The sequence below is a fragment of the Chelon labrosus genome (genome assembly GCF_963514085.1).
Source record: "Chelon labrosus genome assembly, chromosome: 2".
Taxonomy (NCBI): Eukaryota; Metazoa; Chordata; class Actinopteri; order Mugiliformes; family Mugilidae; genus Chelon; species Chelon labrosus.
The window spans coordinates 8,529,789-8,549,326 of NC_140338.1; positions in this window are offsets into that span (position 1 = coordinate 8,529,789).

The following is a 19,538-nucleotide window of genomic DNA, read 5'->3' on the forward strand; positions in this document are numbered from 1 at the left end:
CTGCCTGAGAAACCAAAAGAAAGCCTCTGAGTAAATACTCCACAAACAGATACTGGAGTAGTTGGTACTATACAGGGCTGACAGGATAGATGTCAAGAAGGAAACATGACACATCACACAGAGAGATTATGGTACCATATATGTATGTATTTGTGAAATGCGTGTGTCAGGGAGTAACAGTTTGTCATCTCATTTTTTATCAGAGGAGTTTGGAGGAGCAACGAGACAAACAACAATTTAAATGTTTTCTGATGTACGTATATGGTGCATCAAACTGTTGACTAAAACCCAGCAGAGACAAATAGTCTGGTGCATCTTTGAGGGGGGACACAAGGTCTTTGTTTAACTGTGACATCACAGTAAAATACCAACTTGAAAAAATAATAAGAAAATGAAGCAAAGCAAAACTCAAAAGCAGCTCATGTAGCAGACAACATGCCACGTCAGACAGGTTCTCAATGCTGAAAATATAGTGAAACAAGCTGTGATGATCAAGACATTAACAGCCTGCTATGAGTCCAGATTGTCAAATCTAGCATACTATATATATACTAGTTATATATATAATAACATACTAGTCCTCGGCCTCCTTCTATATAGTATGCTTTGGTCTGTATATATATAAATATTCTCTTCTGTACCCACTTATTCCTGTTAAGGGTCGCGGGGCATATATATTGTCATGGACACTTAACAGGGTTTGTTAAGGGGACTGGGTACAGCCTGCAGGGGTAAATAAAAATGTCGTTTTGTTTTTTCAGTAAATTGTCTATACAGTACTTGTGTTTTAGCTGTCTTACAGAACAAATTAATAATTCGCTCTTGTTGGATGCTGTGCTAACTACTTCACATACGACTTAATGTTTCAGATAGGTGATAGAAAAGAAAGACTTCCTGAACTCTCAACCTAAATTTAATTAAGCTCAGTTCTTTCCTGGGCCTCCACTGTTGTTCACTCAGGGTTCATGTTGGGCCTAAAGCTGACAACAGCACTAGTGGCTTGCTCCTCTTCCTTGAGCTGACGTGGTTGGACAGTGGCGTAGACGACATCCGTCTGGTTCTTAGTGAATTAGACCTCGTAGTAATGAAGCTCGTCGTGTTGAGTTGATTCAGCTGAGATGTTTTCATACATGTGAGCACTGTTTAACTGATGAAGACAGAAGTAATATTAGTTTAAATAATTAGACATCAATGTTCTACACTGAAGATGGGATGATGAACTTCTGGGAGGGTGGGGGGTGCAATGGTATTTAAATACATCATTTAACACAATATGTGTTGACTAAGCGACCTTTTGCAGATAATGAAAGATACAATCACTGTAAGCTTGAGCTATCGTGAATAACCTACCTTTAGTTGTGAATTATATCATTTGATAAAATTTAAAGCTTTAAATGTTTTATTTATTCACAGATTTCAAGGTAGAATATGAACTCACTACAAATTATTAAATGCAATGGACACAATTTATGGACATGTCTGGATTTTAAATGGTACTGTAGGAGTCATGGGTATTATTTAGAAGTAACTTAAGTAAGGAATTAATAAATTACTCACAAAATAATTCAGAGATTAAATAATTAAAACGATCATTGATTGAAAAAGTAACTTTTGATCTTTACCTGTTCTGTATTGTCTGTAGCTTCAGTTGTAGGAACCTGACCTGAAGTCCTCCTATCTCTGCTTAGCGAAATGAATGAATGAGTATAAATTAATACTTGATTCAGATAATAAATGTCACTGTTCTGCAACAGAGCAGAGACTTGCTCACCTAAACCAGCAGATGACGACAAGAAGTATCACAACCAAAAGAGTAGCAGCGGTTCGTATCGCAGATACTAGTGTTCCTGTGGTTCTTTGGACAGTGAGAGTCTTTTCCCTGGAGTAGATCCTTTTTGTGCCAGTTTTGACAGAACAGTAGTAGTTTCCTGCATCCTGACTGCTGACTGGATCTAGAAGCAGGTGTTTACTTTGGTCGTGTGTCAGGTTCAGAGGTCGACTGTTGAAGTACCAAATGTAGTTTGTGCTACGAGGAAGAGGACAGCTGGTTCTGCAGGTCAGCGTGACTCTCTGACCCTCTGTCACCACTGCACTTCGCAGTTGCACTTTCAGGTCTGAAAGATTGTTGAAAAGACACCTGGGGTAACTAATTGTTAAACTGTTTAATGACTGTTCAGATCAATTCATTTTAGACTAAAAAGGGAAAATAGCCCCGAACGTGAAGAAAAGATGGCAAATTCATAACTCAGATTTTGATGACTTCTGTAGTATGTGAACTAAGACAGCAAACAGTTAGTCATTGCTGTTACCTTTGTTAGACTAATACTGACAGAGACACTGTTATTTATTGTACTAAATTACCTGTGACAACCAAAGTGACTCCAGGAACATCATCCTGTTTCCTTTCTTCATCATCTTTCTGGAGTGTGAATTTGTATTCTGCTGAGTCTTTCTTCTTTAGGTTTTTAATTGTCATGATGTGTCGGTTCTTCATGTCATGATACTTCACACGACCAGCAGCCTTAATCAGCTTCTCACCACTTGTTTCTACTTTATACCATGATTTAGACTTTGGCTGCTGCTTGTGGGGATGAGAGTATTCACTGGAAATGTTCACAGAAGATCCTTTAACAGCACAGATTCTCCTGCTGATGTAATTCACAGTCCAGCAGTTCTTCACTTCAGGACCTGAAATACAGAAAACACTGTAGTCAGAAAATAATTCTAGGTAAGTGTGTAACTGTTTATTTAAAGAGATATTTACTGTTTGTTGTCTAGTGAATAATGAGAGAATGCCCCTGGTTGGCTTTAGATTGGGAATTAAGTGAAGTCTACTTCCTGTTGATATCTGTTTCTCCTCTTCGTTACCTGAACATTATCTATCCAGACTATGTGCGTTAGATCTACTCTTTACTATTTTCATTGTCTCTGGAGACTGACTTGACTGTTTGAACACTAGAAGGACATCTAGAAGTCCTCAACATATTATCATGAGTTCTGTCATATAGCTGTTATATAGCTGTAACTGTACCATCTAGAGTAGATGGTACAGTTTGTCAGTTGGTTCATACTCACAGACTTCAGGAGACAGCAGATGGTCTTGACCTTTTACAGCACAGGATAAACTGTCATTAGATGATGTTGAAAACTCTTGAGTCTTCCTTGAATCGCTGAGCCATCGGTTCTGGTACCACCTATAGGCAGTTTGACGGTCAGACACTGGACAGCTGGTGGTGCAGGACACTACAACTGGTGACTTCCCCTGAACTTGTACTTCTGTTATAAAATGATAAATGCAGTTTTCATTCAAGTGATGTTAAAGAAATGACATGTCATACTTAAACTTAAATTTGTGATTCATTCAGAAAGACAGAATGTTTAAAATAAAGGTCTGAAGATAAGAGGTGTGTAAACGTTACTGTAATGTCTGGGATATGTGATGGAGCAGGACTCATCTACTGACGTCTGGTTAGAACACATTCTCCCTTTAGCGTAGGTCACACTAAAGCAGGTTGGAGTGACAGAATCTGAACAAAACCAAAGACGTATAGTAAGAGTGTGAACAAAGAAAATAAGTGTATAACAGAGGTTTCTAACTGTTGTGACTCACCCACTGAGACTTCAGGGGCTCTGAGATCCTCGTAGTCTTTGACAGCACAGGAGTATGTGACTGCTTCCTCACTGCTGACCAGCTCTTGGTACCAGGGAGACCAGTCCTCATAGAGAAACTCTCTGTTCTTGTACCAGATGTAGGCTGCAGGCTTTTCAGTCAGAGGACAGCTGGTGCTACACATCAGTGTTACTGTCTGTCGCTCTGTGTCAGGAATCACCTTTACCTGCAGGTCTGAGAAAATGGTGGTTCATCTTGAATGTTAAATATTTCTACTAGACTTTAAACAATGGTCATTGACAACTTTTGTACCTGGAACAATGAGCTGAACTGCTCTCTCTTTACAGAGGTCTGGGTCGTTAGCTTTGCTGCTGCAGCAGTAGAGGTTTGCATCATTCTCTCTCACATCATTGATCGTTAGAGTGGGTAAACCTTGGTTAGACACGTTGAATCTCACATGAGTTTCATCTGCAAAGAGCTCTTTCTGAACACGACGGTGGCCATCATGATGTACAGTGTACCATTTCCTGTTTGAAGCGAACCGTTTAGCTGAGCAGGGCAGATCCACTGAAGAACCTCTTAAAACACAGATGCTTTTTTCTTCTCCATTCACCCCTTTAACAAAAGTGTTTATTAGCAAACATCTGAACATTTTATATAGTTTTAACATTTTAATGTAAGTTTAGTTTTGAAATTAATAATTTTTTTTTCTTACAATGGGACACACAACAACATGGAACATTTATATTAGTTTGCAGCTATTCATCATTTTGCAAGTAGATACAAACAGGAAGTCATACCTGAAATGTACAGGATCAGAGCCATTAGCACGCATCCAGCGCCTGTCAGTAACATGACTGTTGCGATCCTTCTGTTTCTAATCAGAAACTCAATTGCACTCCTGTATCCAAGCTTGTCACCTTTACTAAGTGGTTACAACCAACAACAATTCACTGACAACTTAAGAGTAAGACTGCTGTTGGGTAGAACTGCAGTTGGCAGATCTTACCTCAAAAGTGCACTTCCCTCCCCCTTCAGAGGTTACTATTCTAGGGAAGAATCTGTGTCACTGTATGTGTCATGATTTTATCAGGAAATCTACAAGATGTGTTATTTGTCTTTCACTGCTATTGTTTCTCATTCAAATTTTACACAACATGTTAAAGTATCCATTTATCAAAATGTTTATGTTGACAGATTAGACAAACAAGTCTAATTCAAGAAGGTCACACCTTGCAACTTGAAGGACTTCAACTGCTGCTAACGTCTTGGGGCCAGATACCACAGCACACCTTCAGGGGTCTAGTAGAGCTCATACCTTGATGGCTCCGTAGTTTTAGTGGCAAAACCTACACATAATTAAATGGCTAATCAGTGTATTATAGGCAGTAGAATCCACAGTGAGGATGCAAGGAGGATAATACAACAACAGCCAAATATCTCCACAGGGTAGGAAGGGTTCAACCAGCATAACGGGATTTCGGCATTGTTACACATTCACAAACAGGGGACTCCTTATCCTAGTCATATACCCAGCTGGTGCGTGTGTATGTGCGTGCGTGCGTGTGTGTGTGTGTGTGTGCGTGCGTGTGTATATATGTATATATATATATATCAGCCACTAATGTTAAGAAGGAAACATGACACATCACACAGAGAGATTATGGTACCATATATGTATGTATTTCTGAAATGCGTTTGTCAGGAAGTAACAGTTTGTCATCTCATTTTATATCGGAGGAGCAGTGAGACAAACTATTTAAACGTTTTCTGATGTACGTATATGGTGCATCAAGCTGCTGACTAAAACCCAGCAGAGACAAATAGTCTGGTACGTCTTTGAGAGGGGACATAAGGTCTCCGTTTAACTGTGACATCACAGTAAAACACCAACTTGAAAAAATAATAACAAATATTAAGCAAAACAAAACTCAAAAGCAGCTCATGTAGCAGACAACATGCCACGTCAGACAGGTTCTCAATGCTGAAAATATAGTGAAACAACCTGGGATGATCAAGACATTAACAACCTGCTATGCGTCCAGATTGTCAAATCTAGCATACTATATATATACTAGTTATATATATATATATATATATATATATAATAACATACTAGTCCTCAGCCTCCTTCTATATAGTATTTTATGGGTATGTATATATATATATATATATTATGGGTGGGACTCAATTAAATAAATTAATCTGATTAATTATAGGCTTAGTAATTAATTAATCTTGATTAATCACATTTTGATCGCATAACGATATTTGCCCCAAAAAGCAACATTTTTTAATTTAAATGGATTTTAGTGGACGACTGAATCAAATAATAGACACAGACATAGATATTGTAAACTCAAGCTCTTTTAATGTCTGGAAAAATGCATGCATGTCTTGTCCTACACTTCTTGTCCGATTGTCATGGACATTTAACAGGGTTTGTTAACGAGATTGGGTACAGCCTGCAGGGGTAAATAAAAACGTACTTTTGTTTTTTTAGTGAAATGTCTATACTTGTGTTTAAGCTGTGTTACAGAACAAATTAATAATTTGCTCTTGTTGGATGCTGTGCTAACTACTTCACATACGACTTAATGTTTCAGATAGGTGATAGAAAAGAAAGACTTCCTGAACTCTCAAGCTAAATTTAATAAAGCTCAGTTCTTTCCTGGGCTTCCACTGTTGTTCACTCAGGGTTCATGTTGGGCCTAAAGCCGACAACAGCACTAGTGGCTTGCTCCTCTTCCTTGAGCTGACGTGGTTAGACGGTGGCATGGACGACATCCGTCTGGTTCTTAGTGAATTAGACCTCGTAGTAATGAAGCTCGTTGTGTTGAGTTGGTTCAGCTGAAATGTTTTCATACATGTAAGCATTGTTTAACTGATGAAGAAAGAAGTAATATTAGTTTAAATAATAAGATGTCAATGTTCTAAACTGAAGATGGGATGATGAACTTCTGGGAGGGTGGGGGTGCATTGGTATTTAAATACATCATTTAACACAATATATGTTGACTAAGCGCCCTTTCGCAGATAAAAATTAAAGATACAATCGCTGTAAGCTTGAGCTATTATGAATAAAACCTACCTTCAGTAATGAATTGTATCATTTGATGATTTGATGGCATCTTTGTGTGGAAAAATCTACATTCTGGAGGGCGCAGTTTGACTCATGCGAGGCCAATACTTCACTTAGGTCCTCTCTTTTTTTTTTTACTATTAAGTTGAACCTTGGCAAAAAATCACCCTTGTAAGACTGAGTTATAGCTTGATGCCTCCTGAGGTGGATTATCTTCCTAACTTAATGTACCCCCAGCCTGTAAAAGAAAGCCAAGCTGAATAAACACGTCTGTCGTTCTCATCTGATACTGATGCTTGAACATTGTTTACATTATCTTCTTTTTTATTTCTTCTGTAACACCAGAGGTAGAAAGGTTCAAACTCACAGACATGGAAAGAGAGCACCTCCTTGAGGCCTTTCACAGTGCATGCAAATCTTTTTTGAGACTGGCCATAAACAGTAACATGTTGACTTCCCATCTGCCTGTGCAAGTATCCACTTCTGTACCACGTATAGGCAGTTTGGGAGTCAGTCAGAGGACAGCTGTTGCTGCAGGTCATTGTGACATGGGTCCATGCAGTAGTCTTTTCTGTAAGAACACACTTTCATTAGTGACTGTAACATCACTAATGATATCTCAATGCTTGGTTTGACACCCTGGTTTGCTAAAAAAACAAACAAACAAACAGTTAAATTGTAGTTCAAATGCATTATCTGCTGTGAAATAGATCTCTTATAATAAACACATTTATATCTGAGGTTTGAGGAAACTTCACCTCTGGGATATGTGATGGAGCAGGACTCATTCAGTGACGTCTGCTGATAAGAACACATTCTCCCTTTAGCGTAGGTCACACTAAAGCAGGTCGGAGTGACTGAATCTAGGAATTAAAGAGATTTAGTTTCTGCTCGTGAACAAATTATTACCTCACTGATTGAGCCACTTGATAAACGTTGTCACTCACCCACTGAGACTTCAGGGGCTCTGAGATCCTCGTAGCCTTTGACAGCACAGGAGTATGTGACTGCTTCCTCACTGCTGACCAGCTCTTGGTACCAGGGAGACCAGTCCTCATAGAGAAACTCTCTGTTCTTGTACCAGATGTAGGCTGTCAGAGGACAGCTGGTGCTACACATCAGTGGTACTGTCTGTCCCTCTGTGGCAGGAATCACCTTTACCTGCAGTTCTGGATTCATGATGAATAACATTCAAGTTTTCATGTAGCGATGTTGTTCTGCTAGAAATTAAGTGTCGGACTCTTTACCTGCGACGAGGAGTTCAATGCTACTGGATCTGCAGTCAGCTGGGTAGTCTGCGTTCTCTCTGCAGCAGTAATTGCTCTCATCTGCTTCACTTAGATTGTTAATTGTTAAAGTTGGAGGATTTGCTTCAGAAATGTACGTTACACGATTTCCATGTGCAGAGATCTCAGTCTGAACATACTTGGAGTTGTTCTTGTTCACAGTGTACCATTTCTTACTGCTAGTGTGATGTTGAGCTGAGCAGGACAGATCCACTGAAGAACCTTTTAAGGCACAGATGCTGTTTTTCTGTCCATTAACCCCTTGAATAGAATATACCATCAGTAAACACTTTTGAATATTTCTCTACACTAATCACTGAATAATTATAGTAAATATATTATTTCATCTTCAGAAAATTTATTTCTACAGTGACATATAGTACTGCAAGTTTTTGAGCGTTTACCTTTAAACTGTAAGAAAATATGTTTTCAGTTTATGATGTAGAAAAGCATAACTATTACCTGAGATGTACATGATGAAACATAGAAACATACATCCATTTTCTGCCAAAGACATGGCTGTAATAGTCCTGTTCACTTTCGCAGAGTGAAGAGTGAGAAGGAAAGAAGTGACCTTTGGATAACACACAGTACAGCTTTGAAACCAAAACCTGAAAACTTCCTCACAAATGTTGTTAACTCTACCTACATGAACTCACTTCTTGTAGTTTTTTTTATTTTATTTTTTTTACTTACACCAACCAGGCATAACATTATGACCACCTTCCTCATATTGTGTAGGTCTCCCTTGTGCCCCCAAAATGGTTGTGACTCATCAGAGAATGGACATGGGCCTTCTGAGGGTGTCCTGTGGTGTCTGGTAACAGGATGTTGTTAGTGGGGGGGCCTTTGAGTTCTATGAGTTGAGGGGAGGGGCCTCTGTGGATCATCCCACAGATACTTGATCAATTTGGGATCAAGTGAATTTGGAGGCCAGGTTCCTAAAGCGTTTTTGTGTGTGTTCCTGTGTCAGGCTGCATCCTGCTGGGGATGGCTGCCTCCATCAAGGAGTCTCATTGCTATGGGGTGGGGGTACCTGCTCTGGTCTAAGTGGGTGCTACATGTCTAAGTAACATCCACAATAACTGTAAGTCTCTGTTTTGTTTATACTGAAAACAAGAATCATTCTTTGATGAATAAGAATCTTAATCTTAGTGATTAGTCATAAAGACTAATTCAATATTTGTCAAGAATTACATATAAATAAGTGGCCGAGCAAACACCCTGTTGATGTGTGGTTGCTCTTACTGTCTAATATTATAGCTCCATGTAATGCTTATAGATTCAATTTTCTAATAAAAAACAAAACAAAACAAATAACGGAACAATCATTTCAGTTTTTTATTTTTTAAAATTGTTTTTATAGTTTTTATTGTCAGGAAAATATTGAAATTTGAAATATTATTGAATTTTATTCACCTCATAAAGACTGCGTGAGCTCATTTAAGCTCAGTCATACAGCGTATTGCTTAAACTCTACATGGTACGTTACATTTCCATATTGGTCCCTCATAACAGGGAATTTGTGCTGCCAAAGTTGAGTAAGAAGATTTTGCAATGCTCGAGCAGTTGTGAAACGTTTGTTGTAGTTGAAAACATTACAGACCTCTCTTCTCTTCTTTCCATTGAGATGTAGCAGAAAATTGTCATTAATGGTATCGACATAAAAGGTGAATGGTGGAAGAGACTCCAGAACATCAACTTGTTTGTAAACAGTTTCAACAATTTCCATCTTTATGTTTAAGCCTTAATTCTCTGCAGTATTGTAATACCAATAGAAAGTCTGCCTGTTTCCCACTGGCTGATATGTATGTAAAAGACTTTCTGTGTTTCATATTTTTTTCACTTTTATTTAAATGATGATCACAATGAAATATGCATACAAGCCAAAGCATGTTGAACTCTAACTGCAAATCTTTCGACCTCTTTAAGTTTTTGCTGTGTGACATTTCATAAAAAAAAAAGTGTATATCAGAAAAACTAAGACATTATGTCTGTCAATCTTTTTAGCAACAAGCAACATTAAAAAAAACTGTCTCCTTTACTGACAGATGTAACGGTGCATGTTGTTCTTTCCTGGGCCTCCATGGTTGTTGTTCTAAAGTAAGCTCACTCAGGGTTCATGTTGGGTCTAAAGCTGACAACATCATAAGTGCCTTGCTCCTCTTCCTTGAGCTGATGTGGTTGGACGGTGGCGTAGGTGGCATCCGTCTGGTTCTTACTGAATTGGACCTCGATGTAGTGATGCTCGTCGTGTTGAGTTAATTCAGCTGAGATGTTTTCATACATGTTAGCATCGTTTAACTGATGAAGAAAGAAGTAATATTATTTTAAATAATAAGACATCAATGTTCTACACTGAAGATGGGGTGATGAACTTCTTGGTGGTGGTTTGGTGCGATGGTATTTAAATAGATCGTTTAACACAATATGTGTTGACTCAGCGACCATTTAGCTTATAAAAATGAAAGATACAATCACTGTAAGCTTGAGCTATTGTGAATAAAACCTACCTTTAGTAATGAATCGTATCATTTGATAAAATTTAAAGCTTGAAATGTTTTATTTATTCACAGATTTCAAGGTAAAATATGAACTCACTAAAAATGATTAAATTCAATGGACACAATTTATGGACATGTCTGGATTTTAAATGGTACTGTAGGAGTCATGGGTATTATTTAGAGGTAACTTAAGAGATTAATTAATTAATCAATTAAAAAAACAATCATTGATTGAAAAAATAACTTTTGATCTTTACCTGTTCTGTATTGTCTGTAGCTTCAGTTGTAGGAACCTGACCTGAAGTCCTCTTCTTTCTGCTTGGTGAAATGAATGAATGAGTATAAATTAATACTTGATTCAGATAATAAATGTCACTGTTCTGCAACAGAGCAGAGAGTTACTCACCTAAACCAGTAGATGACTCCAAGAAGTATCACAACCAAAAGAGCAGCACCGACTCCAACAGCAGCTAGTGTTCCTGTGGTTCTTTGGACAGTGAGAGTGTTTTCCTTGGAGCGGATGCTTTTGACAGCACAGTAGTAGTTTCCTGCATGCTGACTGCTGACTGGATCTAGAAGCAGGTGTTTGCTTTGGTCGTGTATCAGGTTCAGAGGTCGACTGTTGAAGTACCAAATGTAGTTTGTGCTACGAGGAAGAGGACAGCTGGTTCTGCAGGTCAGCGTGACTCTCTGACCCTCTGTCACCACTGCACTTCGCAGTTGCACTTTGAGGTCTGAAAGATTGTTGAAAAGACACCTGGGGTAACTAATTGTTAAACTGTCATGACTGTTCAGATCGATTCATTTTAGACTAAAAGGGGAAAATAGCGAACGAACGTAAAGAAAAGATGCAAAATTAGAGAAATTCTAATTCATAACTCAGATTTTGATGACTTCTGTAGGACGTAAACTAAGACAGCAGACAGTTAGTCATTGCTGTTACCTTTGTTAGACTAATACTGACAAAGACACTGTTATTTATTGTACTGAATTACCTGTGACAACCAAAGTGACTCCAGGAACATCATCCTGTTTCCTTTCTTCATCATCTTCCTGGAGTGTGAATTTGTATTCTGCTGAGTCTTTCTTCTTCAGGTCTTTAATTGTCAGGATGTGTCGGTTCTTCATGTCATGATACTCCATACGACCAGCAGCCTTAATCAGCTTCTCACCACTTGTTTCTACTTTATACCATGATTTAGACTTTGGCTGCTGCTTGTGGGGATGAGAGTATTCACTGGAAATGTTCACAGAAGATCCTTCAAGAGCACAGATTCTCCTGCTGATGTAATTCACAGTCCAGCAGTTGTTCACTTCAGGACCTGAAATACAGAAAACACTGTCAGTAGTCATAAAATAATTCTAGGTAAGTGTGTAACTGTTTATTTAAAGAGATATTTACTATTTGTTGTGGACTGAATAAAGAGAGGATGCTCCTGGTTGGCTTTAGATTGGGAATTAAGTGAAGTCTACTTCCTGTTGATATGTTTCTCCTCATCTTTACCTGAACATTATCTATCCAGACTGTGTGTGTTAGATCTACTCTTTACTATTTTCATTGTCTCTGGAGCCTGACTTGACTGTTTGAACACTAGAAGGACATCTAGTAGCAACAAGTCCTCAACATATTATCATGAGTTCCTTCATAGCATGTATTTATACAGTATGTATGTGTCAGAGCAGATGGTACAGTTTGTCAGTTGGTTCATACTCACAGACTTCAGGAGACAGCAGATGGTCTTGACCTTTTACAGCACAGGATAAACTGTCATTAGAGGATGTTGAAAACTCTTTACTATTTCTTGAATCACTGATCCGTCGGTTCTGGTACCACCTATAGGCAGTTTGACGGTCAGACACTGGACAGCTGGTGGTACAGGACACTACACCTGGTGACTTCCCCTGAACTTGTACTTCTGTTATAAAATGATAAAATGCAGTTTTCATTCAAGTGATGTTAAAGAAATGACATGTCATATTGTGACACAAGCCTCATGAGGCATCGAACCACTTGAGCCAGTTGGTTCGAGAAAGGGTTCATCTCTTGAAGCTTCATGTGCACACGGAACCACCTACTGGCCAGGTGTATAATCACAGGCAGCTGTGGCTCTTAACCACATAATGTGTGATGCATTGATTTTTTGTGTCTGTAATGGCTCTTGGGAATGACTATGAATTACAAAAAAAAAATGTATGACCAAATAATTTCTCTACTTAAATTATCACATGGGTATGATAAAATATTTTTTGAATATTATGTGTGTGTAAATTTTCACAAATTGTAGTATCATATGATATGTTTTTCTGTCACTTTAGGCAAATGGCATGGGCTTAAGCAGGCAGAGGAAAGTGAAAGTGCTTGGGGAGCTAGAATGAGGGCACTGAATATGTCTCTTCCTAGCTGGCTCCATCCTCTTAACCAACTTTCTCTCCTCACTCTCCTTCTTCGAACTATATATCTCTCTCTAAACTCTCCAAACTATATAAACGCTATCCAAACTGTGAATGGACCGCAACTCTCTATCAAAAACCCCGACGAGTTTATAGTGCTGTCAAACCTCGCGGCAAAATCCTAACCACTTCCTGAAGCAGTCGCGTGGTACAGCCGGGCAGCGAGGCTTCGGACGTCATTATTTTCGGCCCCTCCCCTAAATGAAGCAAGCCTCGATACGCCCTTCGCGGAAACGCCCCCTCCATTACTACTCGACACACGCTTCGAAGCCTCGGCACGTCTCCTAACATCACAAGTGAAAACATAGTGCTGACCCGGTGTAGCAATTTACACTTGATTTAAGTTTAATTTTGCATTGTTATAAGTTGAGTTTTATTTAGTTGAACTACATTAGTTCAACTCAGTTAACTGTTCAGTTATCTCTTTTTTGTTGTATATACTTTTTTGCTACACATGAAGCTGGAAGCACTTGTTGTAAATAAACATCTTGTGGTGATTTTTTGAACAAACTGCCTTGAATCTGCCTCCTGCTTATGCCGCTCTGGTCAGCTTCACAGCACATACATGAACTTAAATTTGTGACTCATGCAGAAAGAATGTTTAGAATATAGGTCTGAAGGTCAGAGGTGTGTAAACGTTACCGTAATGTCTGGGATATGTGATGGAGCAGGACTCATCTACTGACGTCTGGTCAGAACACATTCTCCCTTTAGCGTAGGTCACACTAAAGCAGGTTGGAGTGACTGAATCTGAACAAAACCAAAGACGTATAGTAAGAGTGGGAACAATGAAAATAAGTGTATAACAGAGGTTTCTAACTGTTGTGACTCACCCACTGAGACTTCAGGGGCTCTGAGATCCCAGTAGCCTTTGACAACACAGGAGTATGTGACTGCTTTCTCACTGCTGACCAGCTCTTGGTACCAGGGAGACCAGTCCTCATAGAGAAGCGCTCTGTTCTTGTACCACTTGTAGGCTGCAGGCTTTTCAGTCAGAGGACAGCTGGTGCTACACATCAGTGTTACTGTCTGTCCCTCTGTGTCAGGAATCACCTTTACCTGCAGGTCTGAGAACATGGTGGTTCATCTTAAATGTTAAATATTTCTACTAGACTTTAAACAATGGTTATTGACAACTTTTGTACCTGAAACAATGAGCTGAACTGCTCTCCCTTCACAGAATTCTGTGTCGTTAGCGTTGCTGCTGCAACAGTAAAGGTTTGCATCATTCTCTCTCACATCATTGATCGTTAGAGTGGGATAACCTTGGTTAGACACGTTGAATCTCACATGAGTTTCATCTGAAAAGAGCTCTTTCTGAACACGATGGTGGCCATCATGATGTACAGTGTACCATTTCCTGTTTGAAGCGTAATGTTGAGCTGAGCAGGGCAGATCCACTGAAGAACCTCTTAAAACACAGATGCTTTTTTCTTCTCCATTCACCCCTTTAACAAAAGTGTTTATTAGCAAACATCTGAACATTTTATATCTTTTTAACATTTTAATGTAAGTTTAGTTTTGAAATTGTTATTTTTTTCTGGGGCTCACACAACAACATGGAACATTTATACTAGTTTGCAGCTATTCATCATTTTGTAAGTAGATACAAACAGGAAGTCATACCTGAAATGTACAGGATCAGAGCCATTAGCACGCATCCAGCGCCTGTCAGTAACATGACTGTTGCGATCCTTCTGTTTCTAATCAGAAACTCAATTGCACTCCTGTAGCCACGCTGTCATCTTTACTCAGTGGTTACAACCAACAACAATTCACTGACAACTTCACAGTAAGACTGCTGTTGCGTAGAACTTCAGCTGGGCAGGTCTTGCGTCAAATGTTCACTTCCTTCCTCCTTCAGAGGTTACTATTCTCGGGAAGAATCTGTGTCACTGTATGTGTCATGATTTTATCAGGAAATCTACAAGATATATTATTTGTCTTTCACTGCTATTGTTTCTTTTTCAAATTTGACACAACATGTTAAAGTATCCATCTATCAAAATGTTTATGGGGTAGTAAATTCAACAAGTGAAGCAATTAAAACAGAATAAAGTGATAAAGTGAAGATTTCACTCCTCCTCTAGAAAAACCTCTTATTATTAAGTACAAATATGAATACTGTTGCTGAGCTATATTTGAAAAAAACAAACCAACTGATTATATACATACATATAAAACCCCATGACGGTGTGCGTATCGGTTAAGAAAAGGTCACATGACTGATACAGACGCTGTTTTGTCCGTATATATATATCATCCATAGATGTTAAGAAGGAAACATGACACATCACACAGAGAGATCATGGTACCATATATGTACGTATGTGTGAAATGCGTGCGTCAGGAAGTAACAGTTTGTCATCTCGTTTTATATCAGAGGAGTTTGGAGGAGCAGCGAGACAAACAAGCCGTTGACTAAAACCCAGCAGACACAAATAGTCTGGTACGTCTTCGAGAGGGGACATAAGGTCTCCTACAAACTGTAACATCACAGTAAAATACCAACTTGAAAAAATAATAATGAATATTAAGCAAATCAAAGCTCAAAAGCAGCTCATGTAGCAGACAACATGCCACGTCAGACAGGTTCTCAATGCTAAAAATATAGTGAAACAAGCTGTGATGATCAAGACATTAACAACCTGCTATGCGTCCACTTTTTTAACTGTGACAGAATATTGTATATATGAAACACGGAACTACTAAGTCTCTTTCCTCCTGTCTGTCACAGTAAGAGTGAGATTGTCATGGACACTTAACAGGGTTTGTTAAAGAGTAGGGTACAGCCTGTAGGGGTAAATAAAAATGTACTTTGACACCACACACACAAAAAATGTACTTTTATTTTTCAGTAAAATGTCTATACTTGTGTTTTAGCTGTCTTACACAACTATTTATTCATTCACTACTTGTTGGATGCTGTGCTAACCACTTCACATACGACTTAATGTTTCAGATAGGTGATAGAAAAGAAAGACTTCCTGAACTCTCAACCTAAACTTTAAATTAGCTGCCATATTGGAGGCCTTCACCAAAACATCACAAGCAGAACTCATTCAGAAGATAGAAACTGCATGAAGTACACAACTTTAACTCTTCATTACACTTGGAGCTTAAAGTCACATCTATACAGACAAAAACACATGTATGCTTCTTTAGATCACACATACAATGAAGTTGGAACACCTTCCTCCTGGTTCTGCTTTCTAGTAGTTTATTGTCTGTCCTCCAGAGGGCGCCCACGTCACAGTCATGACATATTGTGTTGTAGAGGCCTTTGGTCACTTTTTCCTCACTACAATTCAACAACTATGTGAGAAACTGCTTGGTACTAATTGCAGGTGCACTGTGTCTGTTTGTGTGTTATCTTGATTACAGCCAATCCCAGCTCAGTGCCCAGTCACAACATGTGTAAAGAAACAGGAAGACTCTGCAAGCTAGAGTTGGCAAGGACGCACTGTGTAGGTATGTGAGTCTGCATGTGTGTGTGTGAAGTTTGTGCATTTGCTTGGCCATTTAAATCTAGTTTCACTGTCTTATTTGACACTAGAAAGACGAGAGAATTAATTTGCTTCTGTTAGTGACACGAGTGTAGAAAGTACAGCGCAGATGAAGTTGCAGTCGAGAATGTCAGAAACAACAAGGCCCTGCAGTCACAGCTCTTAATGCAGCTTAGCAGCTGAATAGCTGAACCAATGTGTATGACCAGCGAGCCATTATAAGCCTGCTACTGTTCTGAAATGACTGACGTCCAGTAGAACGTTCAGCACCCTCGAAAACTACTAATATAGGACAGACAACACATATATATGTGTATGTATGTGTGTGTCTGTGTGTGTGTTTATTGAAGCAAACAAAAAATAACCACTTATTGTGATTTTGTGCATTTTTACATTAAGAAAGAGTTTAACATTTTCCCTGTATACCCACTCTACCTCACCACTTTCAGTAGTGGGCACTGGTAAAAAGTCGCTGTTTGTGTACTTTTGATTTGAGGTCGGCTACGATAGCAGCCCTTGCAGCTTCAGGAAGCGTACGCGAGGTGACGTCTGCATTGGAGGCGCCATCTAGTGGCCAAATGTGTCATTACAACTGATTCAGAGGACACATTTTTATTCATTCATTCATTCATTCATTTTCTATACCCGGTTAATCCTTTTAAGGGTCGCGGGGGTCTGCTGGAGCCTATCCGAGCTGTCATCGGGCGAGAGGCACGGGTACACCCTGGACAGGTCGCCAGTCCATCGCAGGGCTGGACACGTTTTTATAATTTTCAAAAATTAATCCAAGGGCCACCCGTGGGCCGCCAGTTGCCCATCCCTGTTCTGCATAGTATGCTATGGGTCTGTGTATATATATTAGGGGTGGGACTCGATTAAATTAATTAATTAATGATAGGCTTTGGGCAGCACAGTGGTGAGGTGGTCAGGACTGATGCCTCACAGCAAGAAGGTCCCGGTTCGAATCCATGGGCCGACTGGGCCTTTCTGTGTGGAGTTTGCATGTTCTCCCTGTGTCTGCGTAGGTTCTCTCCGGGTACTCCGGCTTCCTCCCACCGTCCAAAGACATGCTGGTTAGGTTAATTGGCCGTAGGTATTAATATGAGTGTGAATGGTTGTCTGTCTCTCTGTTAGTCCTGCAATAGACTGGTGACCTGTCCAGGGTGTACCCTGCCTTTCGCCCGATGACAGCTGGGATTCATTCGTTCATCTTCTGTAACCGCTTGTTCCTGTTAAGGGTTGCGGGGTCTGCTGCTATGCTGCTTGTCAAAAAAAACAAAAACAAAAACAAAACGTTTGTTCTTTGCTTCCTACACGTCTTGTCCGATTGTCATGGACACTTAACAGGGTTTGTTAAGGGGATTGGGTACAGCCTGCAGGGGTAAATAAAAATGTACTTTTGTTTTTTCAGTAAAATGTCTATACTTGTGTTTTAGCTGCCTTACAGAACAAATTAATAATTCGCTCTTGTTGGATGCTGTGCTAACTACTTCACATACGACTTAATGTTTCAGATAGGTGATAGAAAACAAAGACTTCCTGAACTCTCAACCTAAATTTAATAAAGCTCAGTTATTTCCTGGGCTTCCACTGTTGTTCACTCAAGGTTCATGTTTGGCCTAAAGCTGACAACAGCACCAGTGGCTTGCTCCTCTTCCTTGAGCTGACGTGGTTGGACGGTGGCGTAGACGACATCCGTCTGGTTCTTAGTGAATTAGACCTCGCTGTAGTGAAGCTCGTCGTGTTGAGTTGATTCAGCTGAGATGTTTTCATACCTGTAAGCATCGTTTACCTGATGAAGAAAGAAGTAATATTAGTTTAAATAATTAGACATCAGAGTTCTACACTGAAGATGTGGTGATGAACGTCCGGGAGGGTGGGGGGTGCAATGGTATTTAAATACATCACATAACACAATATGTGTTGACTAAGCGACCTTTTGCGGATAAAAATTAAAGATACAATCACTGTAAGCTTGAGTTATTGTGAATAAAACCTACCTTTAGTAATAAATCGTATCATTTGATAAAATTTAAAGCTTGAAATGCTTTATTTATTCACAGATTTCAAGGTAGAATATGAACTCACTACAAATGATTAAATGCAATGGACACAATTTATGGACATGTCTGGATTTTAAATGGTACAGTAGCAGTCATGGGTATTATTTAGAGGTAACTTAAGTAAGGAATTAATAAATTACTCACAAAATAATTCAGAGATTAAATAATTAAAACGATCATTGATTGAAAAAGTAACTTTTGATCTTTACCTGTTCTGTATTGTCTGTAGCTTCAGTTGTAGGAACCTGACCTGAAGTCCTCTTATCTCTGCTTAGCGAAATGAATGAATGAGTATAAATTAATACTTGATTCAGATAATAAATGTCACTGTTCTGCAACAGAGCAGAGACTTGCTCACCTAAACCAGTAGATGACGCCAAGAAGTATCACAACCAAAAGAGCAGCAGCGGTTCGTATCGCAGCTACTAGTGTCCCTGTGGTTCTTTGGACAGTGAGAGTCTTTTCACTGGAGGAGATGCTTTTTGTGCCAGCTTTGACAGAACAGAAGTAGTTTCCTGCATCCTGACTGCTGACTGGATCTAGAAGCAGGTGTTTGCTTTGGTCGTGTGTCAGGTTCAGAGGTCGACTGTTGAAGTACCAAATGTAGCTTGTGCTACGAGGAAGAGGACAGCTGGTTCTGCAGGTCAGCGTGACTCTCTGACCCTCTGTCACCACTGCACTTTGCAGTTGCACTTTCAGGTCTGAAAGATTGTTGAAAACGCACCCAGAGTAACTACTTGTTAAACTGTTCGGATCAATTCATTTTAGACTAAAAAGGGAAAATAGCCCCGAACGTGAAGAAAAAATGCATAATTTGAGAAATTCTAATTCATAACTCAGATTTTGATGACTTCTGTAGGATGTAAACTAAGACAGCAAACAGTTAGTCATTGCTGTTACCTTTGTTAGACTAATACTGACAAAGACACTGTTATTTATTGTACTGAATTACCTGTGACAACCAAAGTGACTCCAGGAACATCATCCCGTTTCCTTTCTTCATCATCATCTTTCTGGAGTGTGAATTTGTATTCTG